Source organism: Marmota flaviventris, chromosome 2 (genome assembly GCF_047511675.1).
Source record: "Marmota flaviventris isolate mMarFla1 chromosome 2, mMarFla1.hap1, whole genome shotgun sequence".
In the NCBI taxonomy this organism is placed as follows: Eukaryota; Metazoa; Chordata; class Mammalia; order Rodentia; family Sciuridae; genus Marmota; species Marmota flaviventris.
The window spans coordinates 174,752,477-174,760,142 of record NC_092499.1 but is presented as its reverse complement, the minus strand read 5'-3'; the positions used below and the strand labels follow the sequence as shown (position 1 = coordinate 174,760,142).

Here is a 7,666-nt window from a genome sequence, read left to right as displayed (position 1 = left end):
ATTGCCTCTAGGAGACAAAGAAACTTCTTGGCATGCTTTACAGCAGTTAAGCAGTCTTCACTTAATTAGTGAGGGCAACTAATTCTGCCACTGAGCACTGGTATTAGTAGGGAGTAGCTCTGATTCAAGAACCTCAAAATCTGTCACAACAGCATATCCAGATCTCCAAGTCCCATCAATCACTGATAAACTCCCATTGGTGTACAGAGTGAGATCGGGATTATCTGTAGGATGCTCAGATAAATCTGGTCTGGCAGTATAAGTTTACATTAAAACTTCCTCACAGGAGTGGAGAGGTTTTTCCTCTATCTCAAGTAAGAAAGGTTGGATTGAGGTTATGACAAGTCTTTAAGTTAATTTCAGGTCCTTCCAACAAAAGAGCCTGATATTTGAGTATATGGTTGTCTGTTACCCAGAGAACACCTTTAGCATTTAGGATTCCTCCTGTGCCATAGGAGGTAAGTAGAGTTAGCGGGGCTTCCCAGAGTAGGTTTATGTGCCTCAGGGACCAATAGTCCCACTGCAGGCACAGTGCTAAGACATCCAGGCCACCCCTTGGCCACCTTGTATGATTCTTTACTTAGGTATCCCCCTGGCTGGAGAGTGGCCCCTCATGATTGCATAGTGCCAATCCATTCCCCAACTGAGTGGGCAAGCCCAGAGCAGGGGCCTGGGTAACAGCTCTTTTTAACATATTGAAGGCTTTCCTCACCTCTGGAGTCCAATTAATAATTGCCTGTGCTTCCTTAAGGCATTCATAGAGGGGTCTTGCCTTCTCAGCATATTCAGGGATCAAAATTCCACAATATGGAGTGTGGGAGGCCGTTGCGCTGTGTGACCAGTATTTTCCTTACCTGATTGGTTGAGGTTCTGTCAGTCACTTCCCGTGATCTGGCCACATCAACGTGGCCCTAGATGGCTGCCCTGATCCCAGAAGTCGCAAAATGTCACAAAATGTGTCTTCATGAGTAGGTGTGCCTTCCTGCAGCCCCATGCGAGCTACGTTCACCAGTTCATTGCCCTGTTTGGGATAGAATGTTCCATGGAAATGACCTTTGTGTGTCCCCTTCTTTACTCTGCCCTTGGGTGTGGCCTTCCTAGATGTCAGTTAACCTGCTGACAGTGAACATCATGAAACTAGACTCAGCCCCCTGAAACCTGACCCCTTGCCTCTTTTGAATGGCTTCTCCTCAATAAAAGGGGCCAGCACTCTCTCTCTCTCTCTCTCTCTCTCTCTCTCTCTCTCTCTCTCTCTCTCTCTCTCCCCCCAACCCTTAAGGTCAGAGGAGCCGTCACCTGACCCCAAAGAAAAAGGTACCTCTTTCTCTTGTGTGGTTATTTTGTGCAGCCCAGTTCCCCAGTAGTGACTCTGAGTGTTTTTGTCGCTGGGAATGGGACAATTGGGCTGTTCCCAGAAAGCCCCTGAGTCACTTTACCGTCTGAGGAAGGGGATGGAGTATGGGTTGAATTCTTTCTGGGCCAAGCTTCCGAGTTTCACCTTTCAATACCATGTCCAAGTAAGTAACCTGGGATAGCACAGCTGAGCCTTCTCTCTGGAGACCTTATACCCCCTAGTGATCAGGAAATGGAAAAGAGAGCCAGTGTCCTCAGAAATCATTTTTTTCTGAAGGGCCACATAAAAGAAGGCCATCTACATACTGAAGGAACACTGTTTTAGGGTGTGACCAGTCCATAAGTTCTTGTGTCAGTGCTCATTCAAACAGATGGGGACTATCTCTAAATCTCTGGGGAAGGACTGTTCAGGTAACGTGTCCTGCCTTAGAATAGGATCCTCAAAGGCAAATAGAGGTTGGCTTTTTGGATGTAAAGGAATGCAGAAAAAGACTTCCTAAAAATCTAGGACAGTATAATAAGTAGTTCCCTGGGGAATCTGGGTAAGGAGAGTAGAACAACTGGATGCAAGGGACCATTGCTTCAAGGATTATATGAAGGTCCTGAACTAATCTCCATATATTGGGGGTCCTTTGGGATCCCCAATATAGGAATATTATAAGAGCTGGAGCACTCTACCAAAAGTCCCACTGAGCTCCACCTCCAACTTCTGCCTGTTTCTTAATGAGCTAAATATTGAACTTGAGAACTGTGAGAGATCAGAACAAAAAAAGCCCAAACATACATGAAGGAGAAACAGAAAATAACAAAGGACAGAAAACACAAACAAGGAGCTCAGTGGTACAGCACAGGCCTCGCCAGTAAGAAGTCCTGGGTTCCATCCCTGACATTGCAAAAACAAAACAGGATAAAACACACAAAAAGCAACCACACACACAAAAACAACAGGGGAGGCTAATAAGATGAAAAACTATTTATATAAAAATATAGAAACAAAACAGTCCTTTGTGAAGACTCGACAGGATTTTTTTTTTTTTAACACACTGTCTTGCCAAATGGCCTAGGCTGGCCTTGAACTCTCCATCCTCCTTCCTTTCTCCTATGGGATTTTCCCTCTCTGTTGTACCCAAGATCTTTTCCAGGACAAGATGTGTCCGGTTCTAGGGTGGATATGCCCAGGACTTCCAGGGCAAGAACAGGAGGTGGCGACAGCGGGGGCTGGGATATCCAGTTTCTTCTCCCATGCCCATTCCCAGAGACCTAGACCGACACTGGGGTGCATTTACAAACGTTTAGATCTCTGTAAAACCGGCTTGACTCGCGCCGTGGTGACGGGCATAGTGGTGGGCAGGTTGCTCCAGCACTCACCTGGATGGAAAGAACACGTATGCCCTGGGGGTGTGCATAGCTCTGGGACCTCATCTTCTTTGTTATCAGTGGGGACCTGTCTGTCCCAAGTGCACACCTTCCTTGTGGCACAGGCTGGAGGTGCCACACAGATCCTTGCTCCTACAAGGCTTCAGAACCCACTGACAGGGTGAAGTCACAAAGTTTTCCAAGCAGCACAGTGTCTCCACGAGCACACCATGTCACCCATCTGGTCATGGCATAGATGTAGGGCTCCATACAGCGCCCCATGTTCTCTGGGCTGTAGGGGATGCACTGTGAGGATGGGTACAGGTGATCCATAGGTGGTGGATAAGTGGTGCTCCACCACCCTAGGTCGGGTGGGTGGGAGGGACACATACTGGCGTTCAGGGCTCGGCAGCACCAATGATACCCATGGGGTTGTAGAACCTTGGGTAAGGGGAATGTGAAGAGTGGTCAAGGGTGGGAGAGGAATGAATTAAGTAACTCTGGTTTTCAGTGATTGAACACTACCTCTCAGGAACAGCCCTTAGCATCTTCACCTTCAGCTGTCAGATGGGTCTCCCTGGGGTGCAGCACGCAGAGACCTTCTCCTTCAACTCTGAGGCCATCTCTGGGGTTTACCCTTTGTCGTGTGCCTACCCCATACCTATTCCAGAATGTCCTCCTGCCCCATGACTCCAACCTAATACCTATGCCCTGCCAAAGAGGCTCTGAGCCATGCACAGCACACACAGGCCCTTCCTCCCATGTCTGGCCTTGCAACCCACTGCCCCGCTGGTGGGCCTTCCTTGGGTTCACGATTCACTGCTCACCCAACTATAGCTCCCCAGGTGTCAATAGTGTCCTGAGTTCTTTGGGAGGAAAAGTACACCTGGTACCTCAGACCTTCAAAGGAGCCCGACACAGAGTAGGGAGGCTGTGGGGTAGCCCACTCTCAGTCTCAGATATTCTACAGCTTCCCATGGAGCCACCTAAGACCTGGACACAACTGAGCATGGTGATCAATTTCCTTCAGCTCTTCCATAGCTGGAATAAAAAGGATAGCCTCAACGTGCAGCACAAGAGAATTGGACTAGGTACCCAGCAGAACTTCCTTACAGGATCCTTTGGTGGTCTTCTCAGGAAAGGTCACAATGGCCCTCTGTGTGTGGGGTCAGCCACCTGTGTCTGGCAGAAGTATGTGCTGGGTGGGGAATGCCCGGAATTACAGTTGGGACCCAGCCTCCTATTATCCAGCTAGTCTAGATGAGAAGCACCCCACCCATTCTCCCTGATCCATCCTCAAGCCCAGTTACTGGAGAAGCACCCCTCATTTTTCTATATCCCCCCATTTGGACAGGGTCAATGTCTAAGAGCTTCTTCTGACCCTCTCACCTTGCCCAGCAACTTGGTCTACTCTGACCCAGCCTGGTGACCCTTCCATCCAGCCATGGAGTCTTCACTCAGATCTCTCTCCCCTTACCGACTTCTCCCAAGGACTCCCTCTTCCCTAACCCTCCAGTCCTTGGGCACAGCCCAAGTCTGGCAGCCCCAATGGGCCATAAAAGTACCTGACTCCTCTTCAATCTCAAGCATTGCCCTTTGGCCACCCTTTGGGCAGTTCTGGTTGTAGCATGGGGAAGGCCAAGGAAGCAGGTAGGCTTATTCTTGGTGGGGCCCTGGTCACAGCACTGCTGGACTTTCTGTGTGCTGCTGCCTTGGTAGGATGCCTGTCTATGTGCACAGGTGTTCCCTTGGAGGAGATTGGTGTCTACCTGGGTCCTCCTTAAAAAATAAAAGAAGGATGGTAAAACCTCCTGTCCCTGAAATTCCCCTTTCCATTCCCAAGAACCTAGCCAAGGCAGTGCAACACTGAGAGCAGTCCCAAAGCTGAATACCCATCTATGCATTATGTTGAAGAACACTGTCCTTCTTCTTATATCTCCCAGTATGCACACCTTAGAAACTATAGCAAATTCATGGTATCTGCAGAAACTGCTTTCTCAGACATTTGCTAAGCTGCTTGGGATGCTGGCCATATAACTGGGCAAACTAAGCTAATGACGTCACTGCTTCTGACCTAACGGGTAACCCCCCCCCCCCCCCATGCTGGTTGTAATTGGTGTGGAATCCAGCACTGTGCTCTTCCAGGCCACCACACTGGGCAATGCACTATGAAAGACAGAGGTGCTGTGAGCACTACCTATCCCAAGCGACCTTTCCTGAAAGCAGTTGGAAAGCAGTTTCCAATGCATCACAGTCCATCTCAGGTGTGTTCCTCTCAGAAAAGTATCCACTGCCCCAGTACAACTGGCTGGGATGCTACCAACCCCTTTTTCCACAGCCACCATGTTCCAAGCCATTTGCAGTGTTTTAGGCATCTGGGTACATATATGGATCTGTCTGTGCCAAACATGGTAAAGGAAGGGCTCAAGTCACCAGAGTGTTATTGACCACAGTGTAGCAGAAACTTCTGTAATTGTGACCCAGGATTCAGGGAGAGGGACAGATTGTGTGTCACCTGGAGACCATCTCTGAGCATTCTGGCTGTGCTGAGACTACTGAGAGTCAAAGGACCACCTGACACAGCCCCTAGGACAGGGGTGGAGGTTGTAAGGGCTGCTGTGTTAGGAATACGGTCAGGCTCCAGCCCAGAGTGGTGATGCAGGGTACAGCAAGGGTTGTGGGGTCCCATCCATTTAGCCCTGAGCAGGACAAGAGACCAGGAAAGGCCAGTTCAAAAACTCGGGAAAGAAATCCTTTTCTGCAGCCTCATGGGCAAGGTATCCACTGTCGTGGAGTCAGAGTAAGTGACAGAAGCACAGGAAATTGTCCCCATGGGGGCAGAGTTGTGGCCAACTTCAGGGGAAAGTTGAGGATGCTATCACCACACCCATGCCACTATGAGTTCAGGGACTCAGGCCCTGAGACTCGGAACCTTAGGGAACAGTTGTGACATGTCCCCTATTACAGTTCTCAGGGTTGAGGAGCTATTCTAAAGAGCAAGATCTCCAGAACCAGTAAAGCTCAAAGGTGCAGAGACAGTCCATGAGAACTGACAACCATTTACCCTAACAGTTACCAGCTCTGGGACCCTAGTCAAGTACTGTGACAGAGCCTTCAGTGGACGGAAAAAGTATCTTCACTGTGTTGACTGGACCCATTTCAAATACATCATCTCACATGTCACATGGACCATGAGACAATCCACATTCCTGCCACACTTCTCTTATAATTACCCTTCCCAAAAGACTTTTCCAGACTCTCTGCAACCTTACATTTGCTATGCCTCAAATCCTGATGTTGATTCATACATCTTTTAAAAAGGGAAGGCTTAGCTCTTTTACCCCTCTCCATCAATGTACCCTCCATTCACTGTCTCCTTCATACAACAATGAAGGATGACTCTTCTATCTCAGAACAGCTTTTTGTATTCCCACGAGTTAGTGATTGCCTTTGTTTTTCATCTGTGGCCGTCTGCCATGTTAATCCCAAATCAACATATTCTTCAACTCCATCTATTGAGGTTTCTGCCCACTCCAACCCACTGAAACTTTTCTTAGCAAGGTCATGCACTTGCTACCAGATTTGGTAGACAAGACTAGGTCCTCGCTGTCTATAATTCCTATGCAGCATTCAACACAGTTACTCTGATCCATTTCTAAAACACATTTTGTTTGGCTCCAGTGAAACTATCCTTACTTGATTTTTCTTCCCTAACACTGGGTACTTCTTCCCAATGTCATTTTCTGCTTCCTCCTTCTAAATGTTAGAACAACCCAGAATTTATTTCTTCATCCCTTCCCTTCTCTTATTTGAGGTGATTTTATACACTTTCTATAGCTAATAATTCCCAAATTCTTATCTCCATCCTGGGCCTCTCTCCCAACTGTCAGACTTATAGTACCCAATGATACCTCCCTGTGGGTGTCCAATGGGACTCTGAGACTTAACCTAGTCAACTGGATTCTGGATTCTCTGCTGCCCCCTGCATTTCCCAAGCTTCCCCAACTCTGCCATCAACCACCATCCCACCAGTTGCTCCTCCCACACATGACCCTCACCCTACTCACCCTGCTCCTTCTCTTCCCTCACCCTTGTCAGTCCTACCTCTCACATGCATCACAACTCTATCTGCTTCTTGCCAGTCCTGCTTTGGATCCTACCATTTCCTTGTCCCAGAAGGCTCTGTTCCCCTCGTCTCTGCCCAGGATCCTCTTAACTGGCTTATATGGGCCCTAGGGAGAGGAACCAGTTCTAAGATTATGCCTGCAGGGATCATTTCTAGAATTCGTTCCTGGAGAAGTTTCTCTGATCTTGAAGTGTTCTGGAAACCACGAAGAAGAGCCCAGAGTTTCCTACCGAGGGTGAAAGCAGCTCTTGGTGTTGCTTTACTACAATTGTCTTTTTGCCATTGATGATTATTCTTCTATCCCCTTCTTCAGGAGGGTGATAAGGGGGAAATGCAGCCTGAGAGCTTTCCACTAGAAAGAAAGAAAGAAAGAAAGAAAGAAAGAAGGAAGGAAGGAAGGAAGAGCACGTCCTGACTCTCTTATAGAGTATCCCTCACTCCCACCACTATGATTATCTAACTCGAGTCTCTGTTAATAGATCACATGGCACCTACTGCAATTTGCAGTTCAATGTGTGTGTGTGTGTGTGTGTGTGTCCTTTTCTAATGACAGCCCTAAGGAAGAAGTGTCTCCATCTCCCATGTTCCGTACTGTGGCCTCTCCTGCTAGAGGGTCTGTCACATGGGGGGTTTTCAGTGCATAATGGCAAGAAGGAAGGGAGGGAGGGAAGCCCTGGCCATCACTCTAGACTCATCAGGAGTTGCTGTGTGACCTAGAGCAAGTCACACTTATTTCTATGGTTACTAGTTGGATGTGAAACCCTCTTCCTAGCTTACTGACATCTTAAGGGAATCATATAATGTTGCTATAAAAGTTTTAGGTTTTCTAGG

General features: G+C 48.1%; 1 non-coding gene across 1 annotated transcript; it reads left to right on the top strand.

Moving 5' to 3' along the window:
- Positions 1-6,962: 6,962 nt before the first annotated feature.
- Positions 6,963-7,182, top strand: LOC114081106 (small nucleolar RNA U3). Its single transcript, XR_003580723.2, has one exon. It is a non-coding gene; the product is annotated as a small nucleolar RNA U3 (small nucleolar RNA).
- The last annotated feature ends 484 nt before the right edge of the window (positions 7,183-7,666 follow it).